The sequence below is a fragment of the Balaenoptera physalus genome (assembly GCF_965194825.1).
Source record: "Balaenoptera physalus genome assembly, chromosome: 16".
Classification (NCBI taxonomy): domain Eukaryota; kingdom Metazoa; phylum Chordata; class Mammalia; order Artiodactyla; family Balaenopteridae; genus Balaenoptera; species Balaenoptera physalus.
The window spans coordinates 7,477,855-7,491,828 of record NC_138898.1 but is presented as its reverse complement, the minus strand read 5'-3'; the positions used below and the strand labels follow the sequence as shown (position 1 = coordinate 7,491,828).

The 13,974-nt window shown below is 38.9% G+C and overlaps 1 long non-coding RNA gene across 1 annotated transcript in view; it reads left to right on the top strand.

The window, feature by feature from the left end:
- Window positions 1–13,757, top strand: part of LOC309644466 — a 144,121-nt gene extending 130,364 nt beyond the window's left edge. The window contains exon 2 of the long non-coding RNA XR_014254445.1: window positions 11,393–13,757. This is a non-coding gene — a long non-coding RNA (uncharacterized lncRNA). The remainder of the gene's footprint in view (window positions 1–11,392) is intronic.
- The last annotated feature ends 217 nt before the right edge of the window (window positions 13,758–13,974 follow it).

Here is a 13,974-nt window from a genome sequence, read left to right as displayed (position 1 = left end):
AATGCTCAAAAATTTTCAGAATTGGCATCAAGCTATTTCTTATGTCCTTTTGGCATGTTCTCATCAGTTTTTTTTAACTGAAGTATTGTTGATTTACAATGTTGTGTTAGTTTCAGGTGTACAGCAAAGTGTTTCAGTTATACATATATATTTTTTCACATTCTTTTCCGTTATAGTTATTACAAGATATTGAATATATCAGTAGTTCCCCATGCTATACAGCAGGTCCTTGTTATTTATCTATCTCATCAGTTGTTTTAAACACTTTTTTACATCTTGGCACAGAAGGATGTTCAAAAATCACCTTATATTTTCTCTGTCCTAGCCATGGAATCAACCATTTCTGTGTGTACTTATATATACTGAACATGATATGGGCACAAATTGTTTTTACATATGTATATGTGAAATTATCTGTTCATACTAATACTTCTAATGCCAGTTCAGAGCCTCAAGAGTCTTCCATGAATCAGGAAGAGAGAAAAGAACAAGACAAAATGAGATCTGCCTTTTTGTTTGGGAAAAGTTGTCATTCATAGGAGCTTCTGTCTACATTTCATGGGACAGAATTGTGATATGTGGGCACATCAAAAAAAGATAAAGAAATCTTTGTGTGTGTGTGTGTGTGTGTGTGTGTGTAGATGAATGCAATGCACACTTAAACAAAACTGGAGTTCTGTTAGTTTTATTTTTTTAATTTTAATTAATTAATTAATTAATTTTTGTCCATGTTGTGTGGCTTGTAAGATGTTAGTTCCCTCACCAGGGTTTGAACCCGGACCCACAGCAGTGAAAGCACCGAGTCTTAACCACTGGACCACCAGGGAATCCCCCCATTCATTTTAAAAAAGGATAGAAATGAACATCAGATTGGCAGCTAGCAATGGTTGCTACACTATGACATATCAACTAGAAGGAAAACATGCAGGTTATTATGCTCTTAATCCTGGAATAACTGCACTGCTTAACTCCTCATGCTTGGAGAGGAGATCATGATCCTTCTTTATTTCCAATTAATAGTACACTAACACTTATTTTAAAATTTAAATAAATATAAATACAGTGAAAACTTTGAAAATCTCAACTAAATATTATAGTGTTTATAAGGTAGCTAAAACGATAATTATTTATTATAACATACTCCTTTGCCTGTACAAAGGCTGAGATCTAAATTTTATGTACTTAGCAAGTCCAGAAAGGTGTTTTGGATTGTGTCAGCATGACTTCTGATTTCTAGGTCATCCTAACCCTTGCCCGTATTCATACCCAATTCTCATTTCATTTCTGGTTCTGCCTACCAGCTTTGTTCTGTCTCTTCCCAGCTTTTCCAAACCTTAATTCATCAGCCTCTGAAGCAGACAATTATGCATAAAAGACACCTATTTTTTTGAAGAACGGCTTAATTCCCAGAAGATCATATGGCTGATCTCAATCTGACCCATATAACTGCCAGCAAAAGAGATAATATTTCTATGGATAGAAAGAAGTATTTTATGCTTTCCCCTCATGAAATGTCTTACCATATGGCCTCTGAGGGTTACCACTGAATCTGACTTATGAGTTGGAGAATAAGATTAAAAAAACCAATGGGATAACGAGGTTACATGCCAGAGAGCCACTCTTCAATCCGTGCGTGTTGACTTACAAACTGATCCTTGGTGGAACGCCATTTTTCAGTTAGAGAAAAATCACAACAAAGTTTCTTAGTCTGGGGTGAGAAGGAACCAAGAGGAACTTGTCATATTATCTGAAATGACCCATCAATCATGTTCAGTCCCAAGTCATAATTTGTCAAATCCCCTCCCTAAACACATGTATATTGTAAGGAAGGAAACAGTGTGAAATAATGTGAAATGGATGGAAAAGCATTGCTCTGCTTTCTTTTCACTAGAAAAATAATTCCCTGTTGGGATTATTTTTGTTTTAAGAAAATTTTGAAGACATATGTCTCCTCTCCAATGTTCAGTTACAATTACTGTATATTCAGCTGTGTACCCCAGAGTCAAACATTGAAACTCTAGTTTGCCTAGACATTTGCCATATATCTAACTAGCTTAGAGGTGACTTCATTAAAGACAGAAAATTTAGATCCACTGCACCATTATAACATTAAAAAAATTGTGACCTTAGACTAGTCCAAGATTTTCTTGGTTTTACTTGCTCAAAGACTCCTTATAAACCAATATTTTCTAAATGCTTAAATTCAATGTAATTTTCATATTCATTGTCACACATGGAAGTGACAGTATTCCAGAAGAGTGTTTCCCAAGATGTGTTCTGTGGAACACTGCTTACACCAGATGCTCTGTAGAACTCAAGGATTCTGGAGACGAATAAATTTAGGAAATGCTGCAGACCATGTTCCTCAATTGGATATTCTTATTTGCAAAGTTCTAGAGAAAATTTTATGTTTGAATTAATCTAGTATTTGACCCCAGAGCTCTATGATCGTAAAGTATCTATATCCTTTAGGAGTAGTATTTTACGCAACAGCTCTTGCAAAACGCATGTCGAGAATTTAGGTGAAGCACTGAAATTAATCCCACTATAATGTTTTTAAGGCTTGTCATTCCTACCTTGGCTCAAACAGAGAACAAGTACATTTCTATAGCTAAATAGCTATCTAAAACATTTAGACATTTAAAAAATATGAGCCATTGAATTAAAAATTGAGCCATTGAAAAGCTTCAGTAGAATTTTTAAATCATAATTTCTAAGAGTGTCATAAGTGTTCTAAATAAATGTTCCATATCCAATCTTGCCTTCTCAAATGATGACAACAAAGCCTTAAATACCCAGCAAGTTCCATAAACAGAGAGAATGGAGGTTGATAAAGAGGAATGCAAATGTCATTCTCAGCGTTGGCTATAGTGAAGTTTCTCTTTTGTATATTTTTGGACCAGTGATACACAAAGGTCTCAAGGGAACTATCTGGATTTTGAATCTGTTGTAGAGTGACAGACATCTGGGGAGGCTTGGGGTTCCAGATCCCACATTAAATATATCTCAGGACCAAATCTGGCCAAGTCTCCTTTACACCAATAACCACACCCTCCTGATTCTTTGTCGTGGGCCCTCCTACCATCCTTTTAAAACATTAAATATATCTCAGGACCAAATCTGGCCAAGTCTCCTTTACACCAATAACCACACCCTCCTGATTCTTTGTCATGGGCCCTCCTACCATCCTTTTAAAATTTCTTCACCCATCATTTGCCCACACAAGCTTAACTGCAATAGTTTCCTCACTGCTGAGGACTCTTGTCAAACACAACCTGCATTTTCAGTCCTGCCTCTCCCTTTCACCTGAAGCCATGGCTAAAATATATAGATGCTCCCTAGAGTTAATTGTGTCAAATCCAGACTCCACAATCTCACTTTTATGTGTCCACACTAATTAGCTCTCTCTCTCCCCATACAACTAATCAACCTAATCTCTCATTGTTTTCCCAAACAGACCACCTCAATCTGCTCTATCCACCTCTTGCATATATACTGCCAATTCTTGACCCCCCAGGGTTTGCAATTGTCCTTCTCTCTACCTCAGATGTTCTACTTACCACTATCATGCCGCTTGGCCCAGTTCAGCAGATGTTGTGTAGTGGAGCCCTGTCTTGTATTCATCCCCTTTCTTTTGATCATAGTGGTCCGGTTTTCTTTTGAGGCAGCCTCTCTTTTTTTATCCTTTTTTCATTGTGTTTTAGGAGAGCAGTCAGTCCCCAGTTCAGGAAGTTGTCATGGGATGATACTTGGCCAATAAGAGTCACCATGATTGGTTTGATTTAACAAATGATGCTTCTGATCCAATGAGAATTAGCCTCCAGACTATGGAATTATAGGGAGAGGTAATGTCCCCACCTATCTTTACTCCCCACCTTCAAATAGGCTTTGCTAACCCCACGAAATACAAGGCTACAGCTGCTGGTGAGCAACGTAACACCAAATTAAGACAATCTGTCTAAGAATGAAGCCCTCACAGAGAAAAAGCAGAGTCAAGAGATGGAGAAATATTTGGATTCTTGTATCCAACTGTGCCCAAAAGTACCCCATGTACTTTTCAGTTACTTGAATCTTGTTCAATTAGGTTTCTGTCATTTGCAGCTGAAGGAGTACAAATTAATCCAAGCATCTACTTTGTAACAGGCCCTATGCTAGTTATTTTCATATCAGCAACTCACCCAAATGCTGTATTTTTAGACTTGACAACAATCCCATGCAGTAAGCATGATTACACATAGTTAGAGACTGAATGTTTCAATGCCTTCGTATACCATTTTTCTCCCTGTGCCTAGCTTTTCTAGTCTTTTCATTGATACATTCTTATATCTTGATTTTAAAATCTGTTTTCCAATATTTTGTTTAACCTTCATATTTATCAGTAACACAAAAAGACACAGATGTGGGAAGGATCAAAAATGTGTTATGTAATGCACACCATCCTACATGGAGATGTTTTTGCTTATGCACTGGCTTATGCATTTTGCTGTGCAAACACATACACACCAGAACCTCATAACACTGTTAGTCTTGAGATGTCATAAGCCTGAGTCTAACCAGGTCAGAGTGTATCACAAATAGAAAACCTACCATGTAAACAATATTGGTCATTTTTAGCCCAGTGGAAGGAGCTGATTTGACATTAGAGACGCAGCTAGTGCCAGTAGAATACAGCACATAAAATCACATTTCTCCTCCTTCATGCCTTATGCAAACCAAGGAAACTCGTTTTATTTTCAATTTGGTAGCAAAAAGGAACAAGGTGCTAATCTTTCAAATGAAGATGGAAATATTTTTCCTACTGACTGACTTTGCAACACTATTTCTAAGTGAACTGTCCTCAGGGAAGCGGCCCAGGATATAATTTTACTGTCACATAAAACATTGCATTGTATCTTAGTCGAATATATTTTATACTTAGTTCCCTCTCTGTCTCTCTCTCTGTCTCAGTCTGTCTCTCAGCAGTTTAAATAAAAGGAATTTCTTGAAGTGAAACTTTTAATCTCCGGTGATGCCTGTGCTTTCTCAAACTGATAAATACATGCAACTTAACGGATACCAAATGCTCATGGGCATTTAGCAGTCCCACCTCCTCCAGGCAAAGAAAACTGCTGGGTGTTATAAAGAAGAGGGGGAAAAAAAGAATAGAAACAAGTATAATAATAAAGAAAAGACTTACCTTTTTTTCTTCCTCAAAGAGATTTAAAAAAAAGCACCTTATGATGAACACTAGCTTACATAAAATAGAGGTGGAAGTGGGGAAAAAGAGAAAATAACTGCCTTCTTTGAAGTCATTTATATTTTATAATATGGGAGAATCATTCATCTGGGTTATTTTTATTTTTTAAGTGAAGAGGGGAGGGAAAAGGAACTTTGATGCAATATATATTAAATAAGATTTTCATAATTTTTGAAGTTTTGCATAATTTTTTCTTTCCTACTGGAGAAAAACTTGATCTGAGATAAAAGACCCAAATTGCTTTCCTTTCAGACTCACCTTTAATTTATGTTAACTTTCATTGGACCTGAACTATCAGGAATAATGAAATTTGTATTTCCTCTCATCATCCCCATATCTAAGTGTATAATAATTATTATATTATGTTGTCCTACAAATTTCTGTTCCCAGAAGTGATTACTGGATTACTGTCATCTTAAAAGTGTAATTCTAAGCGCGGCGCCTTATTTTTAGAGAAGGAAAATCACTTCTCTATGAAACTACAATATGGGTAGAGATGTGGATGGTGAAATCATATGAAATGCATTATGGAAAGGCTGGACTGTAATAAAGCCAGGGAGGCTTCTTATTCTGAAAAACAGTGGGACGTCCAGCATAGATCAAAGCCTGGGTAATAGCCAACCCATTAATAGAGAAACCCACTGGGACCGGAGCATAATGTAAGCTAACGCGAGGATGCCACTCAAAGACCCAGTCCCTGTTTCCCGCTGCCTCCAGTAGGAAAAAGTCAAAATGAGCCTTTTTCCTTCATTACCAGATGACATCTGGACTAAACTTAAGAATCCTTCCAGTGTTTAACAAATGTAGTGTGCTCAGTTTATCCCCGTTTCTACCTCCTTGAGGACTCAGAACTCATCTGGGGGGAAGGATTTAACCCCATTTTGAGTTGGACATTAAATGCGGCGCCTTTTGTCAATGACTTCCTCCACCTGAGTCGACCAAGGGCAGATGATTGCTCTTCTGGTTTCTTTTCATGAGAAGAGTTTAGAGGTCTTGCTTTCTAAAATTGTAAGGCTTTGGGGAGCACAACCCCACAAAATAAGCCCAGATTATTGAAAGGAAAGTATTGATAATTACTTAGGAACTGATCTGCTGCAAAAATTTTCTCTTTTTTTCTACACCATGTTGATTGTAGGAAAGGGTACAAAACACTTTAAGTCAAGTATCTTAGTGATCACTGTTAAAAGACTCAGAATCCCCATTTCATCAACTTCCAGGGAACAAATATTAATACATGTTACATGTGTGAAGGTAACTATAATTTACCTGGCAAATGACAATATTAATAATAATAGTAATAATAATGACAACAAATATGTTTGGAATATTTACCATGATCTAGGTGTTAGCTGTTAAATATCATCTCCCATGTTTTTCTAACAACTCTAATAGTAGGCCTTCCCATTTTCCTCTTATGTAAGGAAAATGAGGTCTGAAGAGGTTACGTAACCCAAGATCCCACAGCTGGTAAGTGTGGGACATGATTCAAACCCAAGTTGTCTGAAGATAAGTCCTTACAATTAATTCTTAGGTTAATCTGCTTTACAATGTGGTTTTCATTACAAAGAGTAAAAATATCTGTATGGCTGTCAGACATTTCAAGGGAATGGAAACTTTCTTCCTGTATTTTCAACTGACGATATATTTTAAACTCTGACCTCCAGAGCTATTTATGAAGGGGGATAGGGGTTGTTCCATTATTTCTTAAAGAATCACCATTCTAATTTCTGGCATTGGACTCAGACACAGTATTTCATTATAATGGGCAGGAATGATGGATCGGTACTCACAGAATTGCTGTTTTCATCGAGAGGGGAAATGGAGTCCCCGTTATGATCTTCTGACTACTCTTTGCATTAGAAACAGCCAGGTAAAAAGGTACTAAATTAGAGACAGGGTTAACTTGGAGAGATGGGCTTGCCTGGAAGCTGGAGTGGCACATGTTGTTCAGGTTCATTTTGGCATAATTCTGCTTGGTCTCCCCACACCCTGCTGGGGCTAAGTTTGGTTCAAGGGCAAGGAGAGCCTGATGAATGTAAACATTCCTGTAGCTCGGTAGCTCTTAAACTGGAGCCATGCCTCAGTCACCTGGAGTCTGGTTATTACAGTGGCTGTTCCCCACTCCCAAAGTTTCTGATTCTGTAGGTCTGGGCTGGGTGCCTAGAATTTGCATTTCTAACAGGTGATATTAGAAGTTGTTGGTCTGGGACCACACTTTGAGAACCACTGCTGAATGAGATGCTATCTGTCTTGTGCACATAACCCCTTGGATCTCTTAACCATCTTCCTGCTCACCACTTGCCATCACCAAGAACCTGTTCTGTCTGAATACGGGGAGAGCTGGAACCCCACGGGGCCAACCTCAACCCATGGCTGATGGCACTGAGGTCAGGCTGCCTTGTCCTCTTTGCCCCGACTCAGGTGGGACCTGCACTGAGTCCAGATTACCTTGCAGGATTGAGCGAAGTTTCCCTTCCATGGGACTTTGCTTGATATCACCTCATTCTTGGCTCCTTCATTCCCAATTCAGCTTCCTCACTCCTCTACTAGGTTTTTTGCAGGAACACTTTTTTAATCACTTTCCCCCAGATCTCCAGAGAACCCAACCTAAGACCTCAAAGCATCACTTGTTCATGTTAGTTTTTTTGGGTGATGTAAGTCTAGGTATTAAAGGAAGAGACATAGCGAGCGAGAGTTATTGCTTCTCCCCAGCTCAGCCACAGGGATGGGTGGCAGTGGCAGTGGGGGTCCCCATGGGGTACCCAGGGCAATTGAAAAGCTACACGTAGACAGGCTGCAGCTGCTCTGTCTCCTCCCCACATCTGCCAGTCTGCAAGTGATTCCATTCTTGTGTCAGAATGTAAACTCCTTGGGGATTCTTTTGCACTGTTTTGTTAACTGTTATATATTTAGACCTTAGAAAAGCCCAGCACATAGAAGCCACTGAAATATCTGTTGAATGAATTCATTGTGAGATATCAAATAGTGAAAAGTGCTTTAAAAACAGAAGCCATTTTTTTGTGGTGAATGCTCAAGGGTGGGAAAGTTATATCATTGGGGATTTGTATCAAGTGCACATGTGGCCTTTTTCGCTCATCTGTAACCAACTTCAGTGCTATGGTGGGCATCAGAAATGGGATCTAAAACCCTGCAATGTGTGACTAAACAAAGCTTACAGCACTGGCTTTTTTTCTCTCTTTTTTTCCCCTTTGTTAAGCAGTCTCGAACGTGCACTGAAAAACAAGGTTTTGGTTTTTTAACCACTTTGCAATATTTGATACCAAAAATCTAATAGATACATGAACGCCTACTGGGTGCTAAGCACTTCTGAGGTCTGGGAATATGGTAGTTACCAAACAAGAAAGAAGGATCCCTAAGCTCAAAGAGTTTACATTCTGACGCAGAAATGAAACCACTTACAGACTGACCAATGTGACCTGCATATGTGTGCAGAAGGGGACAAAACTCATTTTAAAGCTCTAGGTAAAAAAAAAAAAAAAATCCATTAAAAATGTTTCTTCTTATTTCAAAATAAAGCCAGTTAAAGAAATAAAACTCATTTATTTCCCTCAACATCCCCCCCTCCCCCCAGGGCCTTGGTATATACTCTTTCCTCTCCTCAAAATGACTTTCCAAACCTTCTCCTGGGTTGCTCCTGCCTTTCATCCTAGTCATCCCTTTGGAAAGCTGTCCCTACCCACCAGCCCTGCATCGGGGAATCTCTCCCCACGCCAGCACCCACATCCACACACACTCCCTCTCTTTCACACTAACCTGTGCATTTTTCTGCAAAGCACTTATCACTGTCTGAAGTTATGTGTTATTTATTTGGTCATTGGTTTATTCTGAGTGTTTGTCTTATTAATTGCTAGGGGTTCAGTTGTGGTACTCAATAAATAATGATATGCAGCAAAATGGATTTAAAATTTGAAAAAGATGATGTATATTAACTTTTTTGAAGTTAATGCTTTTGCACCCTATTATTTTATGATTGTTTTTTGGTATGAATCACTCCTTTCTCTGTACATGGACAGGGCCATCTGTTCATTTACAGTTGTAATTGTGTCCACAGATGGTTGTTAAATTATAGACATGACCAAGAAGACATGGCAGAACTTGTTACCGTCCTTTGCCAATGGCCTTTTTAGCGTTCATTTTAGAGACCGGACCAGTTATTCGGCTTAGAAGCCCCCAGATACATCAAATTAATTGTCTACTGTGTTTCAAAGCGGATTTGTTATGCCGTGGAGGTTTTCCTTCAGAATGTGAATTGTCTTTGAGCTCTGAGGAAACCTGCATGTCCCCTGTGCCATCAGGGCAAGGTATCTTGATGCCAAGTGCTAGAGATTATAGAAGAGTATTTCTGGAAAAGAAATTTATGTGTTCAATATACACACCATGGCTGTGCTGCATACCTGCAGTTTCAGAAAATTCATTTGACCCTTTTTTTCACAGAATGGTTCCTCAAGCACATCACAGATTTTGGTCAAATTGTTTTTCACTGCCAATCAGATGGACGATAGGAATCAGATTAAGTGGTTTGTCCAATTTTTGGCATCCCGTATGTTTGCAATAGAAATCATGCCAGGCTAGACTTAGAATAGAATTTGCCATCTGTGATACATGTCCACCAATTATTTTTATTTAATTTGGAGTTGTCATCACTTTTAATAAATGGGAGGGCATCACAAAATTTTTAAACCTAATGGGGAGTTTAAAATACTTTGGCTTTATCTTACACATGGTAGTGTATTTATGTCAAACCTAATCTCCCAATTCATCCCACCCTCCCCTTCACCCCCCGCCCCCGCCCCCCACCACCGTGTCCACACGTCTGTCCTCTACATCTGCATCTCTATTCCTGCCCTGGAAATAGGTTCATCTGTACTATTTTCCTAGATTTCACATACATGCGTTAATATACAATATTTGTTTTTCTCCTTCTGACTTTCTTCACTCTGTATGACAGACTACCATGTGTAAAATAGCTAGCTAGTGGGAACCTGCAGTATAGCACAGGGAGCTCAACTCAGTGCTCTGTGGTGACCTAGATGGGCAGGATGGGGGGGCGGGATGGGAGGGAGGCCCAGGAGGGAGGGGATATATGTCTACATATAGCTGATTCACTTTATTATACAGCAGAAACTAACACAACATTGTAAAACAATTATACTCCAATAAAACATTATTAAAAAATACTTTGGCTTTATCAAAAAATGCACACTGCTTAATGGAAGTTTTGGTTGGTGGGCAGGTCATGGACATCTGTCGCTTTTTCCTGCTCACATTCTATTTCCTATTCTAGAGCATCCCTTCAGTTTTTTCTTGTAGGCCCCCCTGTCCCCAGTCCCACTCCATGTGCTCCAGGTGTGACTGACTCTAGTACTCTTTCCTCAATCTCAAGGGGTGGGTCCATGACCAAGGCTGGCCAGTCAGCATATTCTAATCCAGACCTACAACATTTGGTTCAGGGATGGACAAGTAACTCAGTCTGATCCAGTGAGTTTAAATTTCACGGTGTTTGCAGAAGCTACTAAGAAAAAAACATGCCCATGTATTAGACTTAGAGCTGTGAGGGTGTAAGTCTGGAGCATTAGTAGCCATAAGATAGAAGGAACTGGCTTGAAAGCAAATACAACAGAACAGAAAGGAGAATTAAAGATGGGGAGAGAGGGAGTGAGAATAAGAAAATGTGAGATAAACTTCTGATAAAAGTGTTTGAATTATCTACCCACACTGAATGGGAGGCCCACCCTCCTAGCCTTTTTCAATTATTTCATTTTTACTTTTGCTTAATTTAGTTTGACTTATATTCCTGTCATTTGAACCTCCCAAATTGCTAACTGGTAGATCTGAACACGCAAAACCCAAAGATAGCTATGTCATTCTTTAGACGTTTGGCGTGAGTTTGTTCTAGAATTCATAAGTCCCAGAGACCCAAAGTTTTTAGTTTAATTGCACACTCTGTAGGATCAATTTATGAATACAGTTTGTTATAGCTAAGCATGTCCATACTTCCTAAAGAAGATTCTAGGAGCCACATTTGCCAAGAGCTTTGTGACATTTCTTGTTCGAAGATGGGGTGAAACCAATATCAGGGAAGCTCAAACCAAAAAGGAGTTTGTATTTTCACGTGCATTTCCAATTTATTTCTAGTCGAACTCTGAAGCAGAGAAGAGGCAGATCACCATATAATCTATCCAACTTCAATTTCAAAAGATGCTGCTGCTGATCAAAGGATACCTGTGAGTAGCACATTTCCATAAAATGAATTTTGACAACTTTTCCCTAAACGTGTGTCTTACTTTAGCTTTTGATTTGAAAGGAAAAATGGAGGTTGGCCGGAAAGATAAATGAAAGTGATACTGACAGTGTTCGGGGCTGCAAACCGTCTGTATCTTAGAACTTCTGTAGTTTTCGAAGGCAGGCCTTCACCTAATATTTTTAATCTGGCATGTTCACCACTTCTCAAATCCATGGTTTCTCTAGAAGAGCCTTTATATTTCCTCTGAGTGATGAATGTCTCAAAGGAAAGCCCCCTCTGCCCCATCCCCAATTTAATCTCAGAGAGGTCAAGGGGACCGATCTCATTGTCTGGGGATCCTTTATATATCTACAAAAATACACAAAATGTTCTTAGACGTGATTACCTAGAATTCCACATGACTATATGATTCAGATAAGAGTCTCGAGAGGCACTGGGTTGAGCAATCCACAAGATCAATATTTTTATACCGACACCAAGGTTTGCCTTCCTTTTATTAAGATAACACTCCAAATAGTAGCATATTAATTTCTTATTCTTTTAGAAATAGATCTCGATTACTTCCTTGACATCACCTGAAAGATATTCTTGGTTAGCTGGCTTATTATTTGTCACTTTCTCTCTGAAGTTCACAGCAAATTTGTCTTGATCATGTGAAAAGTCTGACTAGTTTGGGATCCAGCTCATAGAGACACTGCAGTTGCAAAGCAGGACAGGACTACCATCATAAATTAAAAAATAAAATAAAATAAATGGGCAGTGAATCAAATATAATTTTAATTTTTGAATAGTTTACATCTAGCCTGGTATTGAGCGAATTGTAAGTTATTTATGGTAAATTTGCTCAATAAATATTAAGTATTAGTTAAACATCATAGAATCTATCTCGTAGTACTTCAAATCAGTTTATTAACTTTAAATTTCCCACTTTTTGACATCTCTCCAAAATTCGGAACTTCTATTCTCTGAGGCTAAGTTCAGCTAACATATAGAATTGATTAAAGTGACTGATCCCAAACCTTAACTCCTCCAAGGGTATAATAATTCTAATAGAAACTAGTGAACCCAAATGAGTATACAATATTTATGTATTCATTTCATTACTGGGTGTTTTAGTCATTTAAAGCTGGTCTTGCTCCAGAAGGGATTTAATACAGAGCTTCAAATAGAAAGGATAGACACCTTCTAGAATACATTGCCTGTCTATTCTTCACCTACCCACCCCACTTGTATTAGCTCTCTATCACTGCATGTTGAAATATAGAAGCTTAACACAACAAACGGGCATTATTACACAGTTTCTCTGGGTCAGGAATCTAGGCACAGCTTTGCTGGCTGTCTCTCCTTCAGTGCCTCATAAGGCAGTAATCAAGGTGTCAGTTGGGGCTACAGATTTCTCAAGGCTGGACTAGGAGAGGATGTGCTTCCAAGTCCACGTACTTGGCAGGTCTTTGAAAATTCATCACCAAGCTGACTCTTGTGGCTCTTGGCAGGTCCCAAGTTCTCTTTTGTCTGTTAGCTGGAGTCATCCATTCCAGCCATGTGAGCCTCTTCACAGGGCTACCCACACTATGGAAACTTGTTTTCCCCAGAGACAGGGCTGAGAGAGGGATGGAAGTCACCATCTTTCAGGAAGCTGGTTTTTGCAGTGGCATCCCATAACTTTTTCCATGCTGTATTTGTTAGAAGTGAATCAGCAGGTCCAGTCTGCACTGGAGACAAGAGAATTACACAAGGATGTGAAGGCCAGGAGATAGGAGATGCCTGGGGACTATTTTAGAGGCTGCCGACCCCATGCACTAGTGAGAGATGAGCCTTGGAATCAGACAGGCCTGGGTTTTGTTCAACATCTAATGCTGATTAGCTATGTGATTTGGTCAAGTTTCTTAGCATTTCTCAGCTGTAGTTTCCTCATGTATTAAACATGGACACAAAAATTCTTCCCTCCTAAGCTTGTAATAGTAATTTTGTGCAGTAGTAACATCACACCAGAAGCCCCTTGCACAATGCCTAGTACATAGTAAGGGCTCAGTAAAAAATATTTTTGTCCTGCTTCTCTCTTTTCCTTAAAGTCACATAGCATCCATCAACCTTCTAACCTTGCTAGGTCTTCTGCATCCCATTAGTGAGAGCATAGATGCTTTGGTAGTCCTGTCCAAGTTTGAATCCACGTTTTCCCACTTCCACACTGTGTGAACAAGGGCAAATTCATGTCTTTAAGATGCAGTTTCCCCAATTATTAAATGGGGAAAGTAAGGATTAAATAAAATAAAATGTGTAATGGGTTTAGCATTTGCCTTGCAGATGATAACTGATCAATATGTGGCAACTCCTATTTACATTAAAATTATTATTTGGTGAAAACTATTAAAGAAATCAGCCATTATTATGATAAGTGTGGGCCTTCGCCAAAGAGTATTGAAAACATGCTTTGAGAAACTCACTCACACCCAGGATTTCTTTCATTCTTCTC